Raw genomic sequence first — 14999 nt, forward strand, 5'->3', positions numbered from 1 at the left:
ATTGAGAGATTGATAAAGAATGGACTTCTAAACGAGTTAGAAGAAAATTCTTTATCGAATGACAAAATGACCTTTTACTGGAAAGGGCTATAAAGCCAAAGAACTCTTGGAGCTTATACATTCAGATCTTTGTGGTTCGAAGAATGTTAAAACAAGGGTAGGTTTTGAATACTTCGTCACTTTCACTTACGATTATTCTAGCTACACGTACATTTACTTAGTGCACCATAAGTCTGATACACTTGAAAATTTCAAGGAATATAAGGTTGAGGTTGAGAATTCGTTAGGTAAAAGGATAAAAACACTTTGATCAGATCAAGGTGGAGAGTACATGGATATGGGACTCTAGAACTATATAGTAGAACATGGAATCACATCTCAACTCTTAGTGCCTTGTACACCTCAAAAGAATGGTGTATCAAAAAGGAGAAACAGTACCCCGTTAGACATTTTTCGTTCCATGATGAGTTATGTTCTCTTCTCATCTCGTTCTGGGGTTATGCAGTGGAGACTAAAGCATACCTTTTGAACCAAGTTCCATCAAAGAGTGTTTTTTAAACACCTTTTGAGTTTTGGAGAAGTCATAAAGTAGTTTACAACATCTTAGGATTTTGGGATGTCTAGCACACATGCTTGTGGCAAACTTGAAGGAATTGGAGTCGCATTCAAAATTATGCCTATCTGTGGGCTATTCCAAGGAAATGAGAGGTGGTCTATTTTTCAATCCAAAAGAGAATAAGGTATTTATATCGAAAAATGCAACTTTTTTTGGAGGAAGACCACATTACAGAGCATAAATCACAGAGTATGATTGTATTGAATGAACTCACTAAAAGACACTACTAAAACTTCAATAAGAGTTGTTGAAGAAGAAAACAATTCAACAAGAGTTGTTGATATAACTTCATCAAGTCAAACACATCATACTCAAAATTTGTATTGAATCGACTCCTTTGCGATGTGGGCAAGTCGGATCTGGACGGCAACAGCTGGTCTACGACTGATTTAGACTGCAAGGGAGGTGGCTAAACCCTAGATTTGTAGGACTCTCATACCATATGGATGTTTATTATATTTTTTCTTAAACAGAAGGAAAGTAAATCCTAACTAATAGAAGATACAAATTAGATACAAAATAGCCTAAAAATCAGCTAAATCATATAAATACATTAACACATTGCTATTAGCTTTTTATTGTTATTAACTGTTGTCAATTGTTTTGTTCTTAATATTATGTTACATTCATTTCCTATTTTTTTTTTATAATAAATAGATTATAGATCAAATCAGCATGCTAACGACCACTAAAAAGAAAAAGGATGTTCAAATCGTTCATATACCAATTTCAAATTATCGATATGATATATTGGTGATAACTTTAATAGCAAATAGGCCTACATGTTAACTATCACATATTGTTGATAAAGTATATATGTAATAAATAGAATAGAAAATATGTGTATATTAAGTAAAAAAAAATTACTTAATATATACATTTTTTGTTCAGTTCATATTTATTAAGGGCATATTTAATGTAACAAAACATGTAAATAATTATTGATAAATAAAAAATCTAAATAATATTTTTTTAAAATTGTATATATTGGTATGATATATCAAAAAACCTAATTACAAAAGAGTTCTACCTACTATTGGATTTGAACCAATGACTCTCGCCGTATGAAAGCGATACTCTAACCGCTGAGTTAAGTAGGTCATTTATCATCACAAAGAAAAACAAATGGGCCCTATCACATCGATAGATTATAAATCGAATATTATTGATAAGCAATACCAATCAAACAAATCAACAAAATAGATCATAGAATATTCATCTTGACAAGAAATTATTTACATGATAAGATATGTATCACAAGCACAAAGATTACGATATTATGGAATTGTAAAAAAAGGAAAGAGATCTAAAAGATCTTTTTCCTCTCAACCAACGATTGAACAAAAGAAAAAAATAATAATAAATTACATGAACTTAGATTAATCAATATTGATATTTCTATGCAAGGATTCGGACTAATGAATTCGTTCATTTAGATTGATTGTCTCCATATGGGATAATTCGAAAAAGAAAGGGTTTACAAAAAACGAGAAAAAAGGATTGGGTAGGGTAGAGTGGAGTCAACTAGATGTATTGAATCAAATTGCTATAAGACAACCCTTGGGGATGTTTCGAAGAATGATTCTAGAATTCGATGGAATTCAAGATATGAATAATTGGTTTACGTTAGGGAAGAAACACATGTATATGTTATATTACATATTATCTGCAAACAATTTCCAACAAAAAAATAAAAGTTAATCACCACAAATTTATATTCTCTTATTTATTGATATGATAAATCATTGAATGGACAGCCTCTTAACACGAGCATGCAAACTATCAAGATTAGAAAGCAATTTCAAATTGATGTTGTATATTAGTGACAGACATAGACTCAACAATGATTGAACAAAGAAATAATCAAAAGATAAAAAGAAAAGAGTTAAATACCATTGATATTTTCTTTTTTATTGATAATGTAATGTATATGTTCATAAACTTAACCGAAAATGAACATGCAAGAAATCACCTAATGATAAATGAAGTAAAATATTATTATTATACATCATGTTTATATTCTATTGACTATATAATATATACATCCATAATAAACATAATAACCAATGAGCATGCAAATAATCAATGATAGACCCTAATCAGTATTATATTAATAAACTCAATTTATAGTTATAATAAGTTTATTAAAAAGTTTCTAGTACTCATTAATAATTCTATCAACCTAATAGGATATTATTATTTAGGTGTAGGTACCCTTTTATATAAAATTTAAATATCTAATACTAGAAATTAAATATATGAATTTGATTTATTTAGTATATAGAAGCTAAAATTAAATGATTATTTAATTGAATATAGATGGACTTATGTAGTCATAAATTAAATTTAGTATTATTTAATATATTGTTATATTAAAAATTATTTAATCACTTAAAATAAAGATAAATAATCTTTTTATATTAAAAATTAATTAGACTTAATTTAATTATTTAACTTAATTACTATAAATAAATAAATAAATATAAACTAATTAGAATATTTATAATTAATTAATAAAGAAATTTTATTAAATATTAACCAAACATAAAATATTAATTAGAAATGTATTGGCTGGAATTTATTTAAGTCTAAATAATATATTTATATTTAATTATTAATTTATATTAATAATATTGATTAAGTGATATTCGTAATTAATTAGGTTATATAAATCTCACCTCTATATGGAGGGTGTTAGAAAACCCATGTCATAAGGTTCTAAAATTTCTTGAATAATAATATTATATTCTAAGTGTTAAAAAGTGAAATCCAAATGTGAGTAGAAAATCTCATAGCAAAACTTGTGTGAAATAAATAAGCAAAAAAAAAAACGACTACTCAAATTTTAGTATGTAGATTTTTTTTTTTTTTTTTAAATTACACAACAATCATCTTAATTACAAAAACAATCTCTCAAAACGTTTATATCATTCACATATTTTCTCTCTCAAGCTCTAAAATTCAAAAAGAAAAATTTGACTAGGGCGTTTGTATATATATCCAAGATTATAGTGTTATTAACTAAAACCATTTGAAATCGAAGCTATAGGTCTATTTTATAGTACTTAGAGTCTCATCACTTCTTCAAATTTTTTCAATGTTAAATGAGACTCTTCTAATATTGTGTCAAAATCTTACATTCATATATTATGGTTATAATATTAAATGATATGACAATTTCCTTAACAATTTTTCCTTTAAATTTCTATGGTTATAACTATGGGATGTTTTTAAATATAAAAAAAATGAACTAAAATATTTTCAAAATATAGCAAAATTTTAGAACTATCAATTATAGATACTAATAAACACTAATAGACTTCTATCAGTGTCTAGTCTATCAGTGTCTATCGACATCTATCATTGATAGTTCTAAAATTTTACTATATCTCATAAATATTTTTAACAGTTTTATTATTTGAAATAATTTTCCTATAACTGATACTTTTATGGGAGTTTTTTTTTAATAACACTTTTATATGTACTAAAAAAACTCTCTTCTATTTTAATTAATTGTGTAATGTAAACGTACATCTCATTCATGATCCTTTTAGGTAAAGATAAGAAAGTGTGGAATTCTAGCCAACAAGAGCGTAGCTCAACTGACATAATGTTCATACTATCAACCTTGTGGTTTGACGTTCGATTCCCTCACCCCATACTTTAATTACAATATCTCTTCAAAAAAAAATATGGAATTTCAACGAGGAAAGGAGATGGGGATTTAATTAATATGATGAAGTAATTAATATATTATTGAGTTTTGGTGGCTTGATTAAAATCAAACAAAATGCAAGACCAATTGGATGTCAATCCAAAACTTCATATTATACTTCTAAATTTAGTGTATATATGGTCCCTCAACTTTAAAAAGTGTATAATAGATCCTTAAATTTATTATTATTATTTGAATTCACTCTCATATGTTATTGAAGGAATTGAAAATTGAGCTACGTTTAATATGAGAGGTCATATGAAATGAGAACTAAAAAAAAATGAAAATATTCTGGAAAAAGGGATGAAAATGTTAAATATCAAAATTGATTAGTTATTATTATAAATAAATGGTAATTAAGATGCATGGTAAAATGGAAGATTGAAAAGACCAAGGTTTATGTAAGGATTGTTTGGTTCTTAGATTAAAGAAATAAATAAATAAACGCACATAGAATAGAAACAAAGAAAACTTTTATCGACATATCGGTGATATTTTTCCACTTTTTTGTACACCAGTGACAACTACAAAATTTAAAAAGGATCTAAATAAACAAGTGAACATTCCTCTTCTTTCTTTATTCAAAACACAACTAGAATAAAATTAAAAACTAAATAAAAACACGTTAGAAAAAAAATATTTCTTAAAAATTATAGTTTCCTTCAAAGTTTTGTCCAAACTGCCAAGAGTTTGGTACAATATTATCGAATTCAATGGTCTTCCAATCACTAGTAGTAACTTTAAAAGACAAACTCTGTCCCATCAAAAAAGTACAAACCTGCCAATTTTGACACCAATTTCGTGACATTTGAAGCCACTCAATAGAAGAGCCTTTAATCTTAACATCAACAACATCATTAGCACCACCAACATTGTAGAGCAATACGAGAAGCCAATTGGGGTTTCCTTTGAGCTCAAACTATTTGCCACCCAGTTTATGGCAAAGCGTCCTCCGATAGCGAATCGGGATGACTCCAGCCCTATAAAGAGCCATTTTGGTGAACATATAGAGAGATAGGTCAAAATGATGTTAGGGTGGGTTGCACCAAATGTCATGTGTTTTTGTGTAGTCTGAAGGACAGAAGTTTGTGGCTATTATTTTGATTATGCGCCTGCATTTGGTATGCACCACTTGTATTCATTGTTCACACACATTATCTCAAAGCATGCTCCATAGGCTCTACCGTTGTTGAATAGTGTTGTGCTTAATGCTGATGTTGCTAGTCTGTAACCTTGCTTGAATAGGTTTCCATATCCACAAGCTCCCTCTATTACAATAAATCAAAATATTTAATTTACAAAATTTGTCTAAATTCGAGTATTAGGAATTACAACGATATAAAGTTCCAACTATATAAAAAGATATTGCTAGCTAAATTAATACAGATAAATTGGAAATGAAAATCACACTTTATTCATTCCCTTGATAAAATTATATATATGTGATACAATGAGAGAATAACCACTCTTTATGAGACACGTGTACTAAGAAACTAAACAACTTGAACAATATATCTAATATAAATAACTAGCATTTGAAAGTAATATGATGAAGTCATAACAACATGTACATAAGATAGGGTAGATGGGACCATATCATTTCATATACTACTATAATTTTTTTTCATTTACTTTATAATACCATCTAAAATTCAAAATTCTTCTCCGTCCCATTTGTATTTTCTATGAAAAAAAAAGACAAAGGATGAAATTTTATGAGTAAATATTATTATTTTGAGAGTATATTCTATCTTTACTCATAGTTTCAGCATCCTTCATGTCGCCGTAGAAAGTGGCACGAGCATCGTACCATGTAGTGTCGATTTTTTATTAGTACTAGGATGAATGAGCCTAGAGGAGGCCATGGCTTGGCCAAAAAGGGCCACAAACCCCAACCAAAGAAGCAAATTGTTGAACGAATTGGTCAATTTCTTTCTCCTCTTTGCATAAACCTAAAGTAGAAGTGGGTGATTTTATAGGGTAAGTAGAAATTAATCGAGTTAAATATGGAAAATAAAATTAGTTTTCTTTCGTAGTATATAATCAATGTTGGTCAACCAAACAAGGGAACGGAGACCAAGATCCTATAATTAAACGGAAAAATGCCCAAATAAATACTTCGTATTGTAACTTCCATGATTGCAGTTTAAATCATTATTATTTTTACAGTTTTTCAGTCCACTTTTTTGTTTTATTATTTTTGTTTCTCTTGGGAGTTTATTTTCTACAAATTATATTAGATTGCTCCTTCTAAGTGTATACTTCATAAAAGTTGTTTTCAGTTATAAGAAAATGAAGCAAAATATTTATAAATATAACAAAATTTTACTATTTATTTGCGATAGATTGTGATAGATTATAATATGTGTCTACACAGATAGTAGTCAATCGCAATTATTGCAAATAGATTGTGATATTTTGTTATTATTTGTAAATATTTTCAGCATTTTTATCATTTAAAATAATTTTCTTTTTATAAATTCAATGTAGTTTATACTAATAATCATGATTTATTGAGAGCAATACAAACTAGGTTGTATTGCATTTGATACAATATAAAAACTATAAGTTATATGTTATATTTGATATAACATATAGTTATATATGCATATAATAAGTTAGTTATTATATTTATATACTTATATATTTAATTTAATTTAATTTTGAATTAAATTAATTGAGGGAGTTATGAAAACAATGTTGGGAGTGGTATCCTAAATCTCCTTGTAATCTCGTAGTTTGTAAACTTTGTATTAACATGTTGTTATTAATAAAATAAGTGTTGTTTTATAAGCATTTATTTAATCCAATAAACTAAGATCTAAGGTTATTTTATGTAAATTTAAACAAGTATGTGGAGACATCTTGTTTAAATAATAACCTAAATGGTCTGTAGTAGCAGGATAAGGTTGGTGATACTACAGATACGGCCCGCTTTGTAGGTGTTACAAGTGTTGTAAAGTGCTACAAATGATATGATCCTGATCATTCATGTAGAGACATGCGAGCGGGGGTATCCTATACAAAGAGTTTGTATAAGTGGTGACGTAAAATTAGTCGTCAAAGACTTGATGACAAAAATTAGAGGGACGCAATATGTAATGCATGTCTTAAGATATGTGTTAGTTCTCATGCGTCGGTGGTCATGCGTTGGAATGAAAATATGTGTTACTCTTATATGTAATAACCATGCATTCCTGTCATAAGTTTTCTTGCGCTCTCGCCAAGTATAACGAGAACGCAAGTTTTTCGGGTGATCCGAGGTCGAACTCAAGGACTTGTAGCTAAATTCTATACGGTGATGTGTTTCCGGCGGATGAATAAAAGAATGATGGGGGGTTTTAAGTTATAAACTACTCCTACTCCTAACTAACAGACAAAGCGATGAGAATATGAATGAGACGTAGAGATACGGCAACTGTTGACGCATAGTAAATGCATGAAAAAATAGATAAAATGTGGGGATGTCTTCATCGCAACCTTTAAGATTGACCGCAGGGGCAACCCCAGCCAACGCGAGCTATGTGATCATGCTACACATACTTGAGCCTAATTTTAGGACGTATGCGATATATATGCAAAGTGTCGAGAGGCCTTATTCCTAAGTCTCTATTCCTGTTCATATGCTCCCACACATAAACAAGATGACTGCATACCACCGTATCCTACTTCTTGGACGCATGTAATATCCTCTCCGTAGGGTGCATACGTTATGTAATAGCAAACGAAGCTTATTCCTAAGTTCTCCATTCTTGCGTATGCGATCCAATCCGCTCTCCCAAGACTTAGATTTGGTTTTTAGACTACTCTCTCAAGTATGCCTAAATGATGAGTGATGCGCTCATAAGACAAGGTAATCACATAAACCTAGTTGACGTAAGATTATTCCTATCTCTAGTGAATACTGGCTTACATTGCTTAATGCAACCAACCACTTACCCTCTCGGGCAGTTAGTTGTTGTTGATTTTACTCATAGACAAGCATTGCATCCGCCTATAAACAGGCGTTGCTATAGCTTCGCACTAAGCAAATAAGGTTTTCTCACAACACTCAAGCAACGCACACCTCCCGGTGGTTTGCTACATGCTTCATATTCCTATGCCGCATGATTAAGTATGCGATACTCTAACAGTCTCATTAAGTGATGCAATGGAAATTAAAGATGCTAAGTAAATGAAGATGGAGATGGAGTCGAAGAAAAATACACAAATGCATTAATCACAAGATGTATTAATTTCTTAAGCCAAAATGTAATACAATACAATAAAAGAAAAGAAGAGAAATGGAAAGGTGAGCTGGAAGCAATGTCTTGCTTCTAGCAGATGTGTGTCAAGGCTACTGGTGGTGCCATAGAAGGGTAGTGGAGCTGACTCTCTCGAGATCTAACTCCGGCGAAGGCTCCGGTCGTCACTCGAAATGGATGAAGAAGATGAAGAACTCTCAAGCTTTCTTCTAACGCTTTGGTCTGGATCACAAGGATCCACCCGAAGGTAGGAAACCTTGGATGAAAACCTTGGATGAAATGAAATTCTGCTCATTCGCTTCTATTGATAGAGCTTGATTGCTGACAGCATTAATGGACCTACTCTGATTCTGACATTCGCAGCGCGCTGGTCTTTTTCTAAATCTCTGCTACTAACAGCGTGGTAGGTGAAATGTCATCATCTTTTGATTTTTCTCGAGATATGCGTTAATGTTTCCATTCCACCAACTTTGTGTTCATCCCTCTATTATGGTTATCATCGTGTAGCCGCAATCTTACAATGACCGCATTCGTTTGATTACCGCAACTTCTACACGATGACCGCAATCACTTGACGATCGCAACTCCTATGCGATAGACGCATGTGGTTGATTACCGCAACACCCATGCGTTGAACGTATGCGTTCACCTTTGCGATGGAGAAATTCTTCACATGCAGTTGCATTTGCGGCAGCCCGACTTCCGCATATGTGTTCGCTTCCTGCGTTAGCTACAAAAATAAACAATTGAACGCATAATAACGCATAATAGTGGGTTAGCCGAGATTCTTGATGTTGAACGACAAAAACTCATTTTCTCATGAATTCCTAACATATTCACCGATTATTCTACTTACAGCCCTCATAATTCTAAATAAAAGGCCTATGATGTCGCGTATTTCTGCCCGTCATCAATAAGACCGAACCACGAAATGATTAGTCTCTTTATATAATACCGTTGATAATAGAGACTTACACTTCATTAGAATGATCATAGATAACATGACCTAAATCCTGAGTGAGTTGTGAACTCCTGCTCATGAAGGCGGTCCTTTGATTTGTATGTGTGAGATTGGTCAGATTGCCAACTCAACAAGCCTACCATTTTGAAGATTCGTCTAATTGGGGAGCTGTGAACTCATCTTTACAAGACGGAATTTACTCTCTTAAGGGCTGATTCTAGGTTTTGAACATAGTGGTCACACCCTCTCTTAGGAAGAGAGGACTCAGTCATAGTAGGACTATGACTTATTGTTCAGTAGAAAAATCAGTGGTACTTAAGGAGTTAAATGTAACTATAGGGGCAAAACAGTAATTTGGCCTAACTGTACTTACGAGCAGTTTGTTAAAGGTCATCGCACTGTTTATTGGTTATATGGACACAGAAATATATCTGTAGTGCGAAGAGTGCAATTGTCGGTCTTTAGTGGAGTGTCCGGCATTTAACGAATTGTGGATATCGTGATTAAAGAGTTTAGTCAGTTATTCACGTACCGTTGGAGCTTCAAGCTACAGGTCCATAAGGTCCTCTTGGTAGCTCAATGGATTCAAGTTGAGAATCAGTTTTTGGGTTAGTTTGAAATGTTCAAATTAATAAGAGGGAACTTGATTATATATGATATAATTCAATTAATTCAATTATATATGATATAATTGATATAATGTGTTTGATACATTATTAGATTGGGGGAATTCATATAAATATGATTTATATTAAATATCATAAAATAGGAAAAGAACTATAGTTTGTATGTTGCATATGATGCAATATTAAAACTATAGGTTATAAATATAATATGATAAGTTAGTTATTGTATTTATTTATAATTTATTAATTATATGATAATTAATATTTCTTTTTCTAAATAATCGACCTCAGTGGGTGATTATACACGACTTTATAGTAACTGTGAGATAAAAGGACAAATGGTTTTTCATTTTCATTACACGCTACACGAAACAAGTTATCAGATAACTAATCAGAGACTAAACGATAGAGTATCGAGTTCACTATACGATAGTGCCTTTTACTACACGATCGAGTTTCGAGTCTATATGATAAACTTCAGTCTTCTACACGATAGTGCTGCCTATTACTCAATCGTTTCCTTCTCCATTCATCCTTCCCTCATTCCAAAATCATATAGAGCCCACAAATCTTGAATTCTCATATCGAGAATACTAAGGTAATCTTGTGGTGGTGTCTTGTTCTGTTCAAAGATCGAGGTTCGAGTTTTACTCGCTGGTGATCGAGGATCTTCCAGTTGTTCATCGTTCGTGTTGTTTGGATGCGTTGGTGACTGATCGAGGAAAATACGTGAAGAAAGAGTTCTTCAAAGGTATTTTCACTTGATCCTTTGTATTTAATTTAAGAAGCATGTTGTAATTTAGTCTTTAATGTATAATTGTTTCTATTTGATTGTAAATGTTTATATTCTTTCACAATGGAGTTTGGAACAATCCGCTTTCGCTCACTGGTCCTCTAGTTTTAGAGTTCCTTCAAATAACTCTCCCCCTATTTTCTCTCTTTTCCATCGTGAGGTGTGGGAGAGGTTATGTGAGGTTTCTTTTTCTCTTGCATTTTGATGCAGAGATTTTCTCTTTGGTTTTTCTCTGGGGAAAAAAAAAAGGAACTTCCAAGAACATAGAAAGAAAAATTTTTGGTTTTCTTTCTCCTTCTCTAAGAACTTCTCCTCCCTCTTCCCAAAAGTGCAGAGCCCACCACTCTTGTATATTCTTATTTCCTAAGGAGAATACAGGAGGTTTTCTTGTGGTGGTGGCCATGTGGGTTGTCATATTTTGGAGATCGAGATCCAGAACAAAGGGTTCGTGATCCGGTTCGAAGGAATTCATGAAGACCATTTAGCTTCAAGGGTAAGCGTTGTTTCATCCTTAATTTTCTTCTTAAAATGCATGTTGTAGAATTTTATTGTAATGCATAATATTTTCTTATTCTGTAAAACTTTAATTCCGTGAAAAATAAAATTGGGATTGGTCCCCTTCCATTGCAAACCTTCATCGGTTCCTTCAATTGGTCAGATACAGGTTTTGGTCCTAATCTTTTTTTATTTTTCCAGAATTATTTTACAAAGTTTTGGTGGATGCATTCTGTGATGAATGGATTGCAATTTTGGATGTTTTTAGGATTGGATCCTTTCAGATTCACTGCTTTGTTTTTCAAAATTGGTTTGTAAGGGCCCTTGTTTTGGGCATAATTTTTACAATCGAGTCTTGAATTATTGTTTTTGAGTCACTTGTGCTATTCCGATTGAGTTTCTGGAGAAAACGAGGCAAAAAATGGAAAATTTCCCAAGAAGATTGTGACTGTACAGTGTAGAGTGTACCATAACTTTGCAACACTATGCCTTAGCGTTGCAACACTGCAATGAGGAAGAACGATTTGTTCTTTTCGTAATGTTGCAACATTAGGCACAACGTTGCAATGCTTCGAGATGGAAAGAACAAACTGGTTCTCTCCTAGTTCGATTCAATGCTCGATTGGTTTGTGTGTGATTCGGTCAGTTCGAGCGGTTCGAGTTCGGTTCAGGTGCTAGGCAATCCAGTTTGTGCAGTTCAAGACCCAATTCACTTGTATCGAATCGATTTGGCTATTAATTTGTAATAGTTAGACTTTTGATTAATTAAATTAATATAAATGCTATATTAATTTAATTAATGGTTTAGGAGTCCAATCCCGATCCATAAATTGTTGTTTTAAATTATGCATATGATGTATGATTTAATTTATTTAATATATGTCATAATGTATGCCATATAGTAAAATCTCACTATAGGTTATGCATTATTCATGCATCATTTATATTATAAATGTTATAATATATAGTTGTATTATTTAATTTTACAGCATGCTCGTGCATCATATAATATATGTGTTAAACTATATGCTTGCATACATTAATAACAGAGTCATGCATCATTTATATTATAAGAGTTATAATATATAATTGAATGCATGGATGCAGTGTACGTTATTAATTATTTCATTACTTTAATATATAAGTGTTATGTATGTTTAGTAATGAAATAAGAATTGCATGATGCATGACATTACTTTAGATAATTTTATAATTGTTATATTTTTATAATGTATGTCATTTGTTGCAATGATTGGTTTTAATTTGTTTCATTTAATTTATAATCATTATAATTAAATGAAATTAGAAATTAAAATAAATATTCAGAATTGCATGCAAACTTAGGTAAAATCATTTTTTTTTAAATAACTAGTTGTATTTTTCCTATATTAAATAAACCTAGGTTATTAAAATACTCAGTGGGAGAAAAAAGATGTATACGATACGTCAATTTTTCCACACATGTTTCTCCCTTAATGTTAACATGGTGAGACTTATGCTTGGCCTTAAGGCGTCCTGGGAGTGTCTCCCTTCATATGGTGTTTGCATAGGTCAATATCAAGGTGAATGGAAAGAGTATTTATAGTAAGTGGAAGAGGGATGTATGTCAACATGTCCTACAGTTTCCTTCATTAGTTTGTACCGTGAGATCTTATTGTATAGCCTCGAGGCGCCTTAGAAGCGTCTCCTTTTGGATGATTTGTTCATTAGATCAATATCAAGGTGAACTCCAGAATGGATAGGATCGCTTTAGTTTTTTCCCCCAATCGGTTTTTCCTTTCGATTGGCTCATTGGGGCAGAACTTTAGGGTTTAAAATGAAGGGTCACACTTACAAAAAATTATTAAGCTAATTAATGATTTCTTGACCAAATAAATGATGACTGATTGTTATAGGAATAAGAGTTATTCTGATGTAATAATTGGTTGAGAGTATCTCGGTTCAATGAAGGGACAACTGACTACCCTCGATGGCTTTTGTCCTAAATCACTAAAGCATCATTACAAAATTAGATGTTAAATAGGGTTCATTTAGTTTTTGCTAAAACTGATTGGATAGTTTAGAGTTATGCTAAAATCTAATATAGATCAATTTGTTTCTTTTCAGCAAAAATGTCAAAATGTATTTTTCTATTATTTTCCTCTAATAATTTGACCGGTTTTAATTATACTACTTGGAAAGATTCAATTAAAACTTTTTTCGTGGTTAACGACCTCAACATCATCTTGACTGAGGATTGTTCTCATGCAACAACTCCTAATGCAACACAAAATTTTGTGGTGCATATGAGATGTAGACAAAGGCTAATGATAAGGCCTGAGTTTACATTTTGGCAAGCATACCTGATGCCTTAGCCAAAAGATTTGAGAGCATGGTCACTGCACATTAAATCATGCAATCAATGTAAGAATTGTTTGAGCGAAAGTTCTCACAATTCAAGCAAAATTAGGTTGATGACGACGAAACCAATAATGTCAGATCCCTAGATAAACTTTAGTCCATATTGATTGTCAAATGACGAATAGAAAAAGAAAATGTTGCTAAATCTAGTGAAGTTAATCAACAAGGGTTGACCTCTAAGATGAAACTTGGAGTTTATGATATGGGATGTGGAGCTGATCTCACTACTCTTCAGAAAAGAAAGAACTCCAAAGAAAATAAATCTGATTTATTTGTCTTGGAGATGTGCTTAGTAGAGAATGATGATTCTGCCTGGATAGTTTATTCAGGAGCTACTAATCACGTATGTTCTTCCTATCAGGGATTTAATTCCTTAAGACAATTAGTAATTCGAGAAATGAATCTCAGTGTCAGTATTGGTGAGGCCATTTCAGTTGTTGTTGTAGGAAGACTTAAGTTATTTCTTGGACAAGAAACAATATATGTTATTAGATGACATATATGTAGTTTCTCATATCATGAGAAACTTATTTTTTGTTTCTTGTCTGATTGAACAAAATTATTCCCTATTCTTCTCTGAAAATAAAATGTTTAATTTTAAGAATGGAATGGAGCTAAGCTTTGGTTCAATGGAAAGTAACTTGTATGTACTAAGGTCATTAGTTACAAAAGTCGTGTTAAATACTGAAATGTTCAAAACGATAATAACTTTTAAAAGATCGAGAATTTCTCCTAAAGAAAATGTCTATCTTTGTCATCTAAGGTTAGGTCATATTAATCTCAATAGGATTGAGAGATTGGTGAAGAGTGAACTTCTAAATGGTTTAGAAGAAAACTCTTTACCTGTATGTGAATCATGCCTTGAAGGGAAAAATGACAAAATGACCTTTTACTAGAAAAGTTTATAGAACCAAAAAGACCTTAGAGCTTATACATTTATACCTCTATAATCTGATGAATGTAAGAGCACCATGAGGGTGTGAGTATTTCATCATTTTCACGGGTATCTATACCTAATGCAATATAAGTCGGAAGCACTTGAAAAGTTCAAGGAATATAAGACTGAAGTTGAAAATGTGTTAGGTAAAAAGATAAAAACACTACGATCTGATCGTAGTGAAGAGTATATGGACTTAAGATTCCAAAATT

General features: G+C 31.6%; 1 pseudogene; it reads right to left on the reverse strand.

Annotated features, from left to right (window-relative positions):
* Window positions 1-4974: 4974 nt before the first annotated feature.
* On the reverse strand, window positions 4975-6155 carry LOC120077188 (expansin-A22 pseudogene; annotated as a pseudogene).
* Window positions 6156-14999: the final 8844 nt, after the last annotated feature.

The sequence above is a fragment of the Benincasa hispida genome, chromosome 5 (genome assembly GCF_027475165.1).
Source record: "Benincasa hispida cultivar pf3 chromosome 5, pf3_genome.v1.1, whole genome shotgun sequence".
In the NCBI taxonomy this organism is placed as follows: domain Eukaryota; kingdom Viridiplantae; phylum Streptophyta; class Magnoliopsida; order Cucurbitales; family Cucurbitaceae; genus Benincasa; species Benincasa hispida.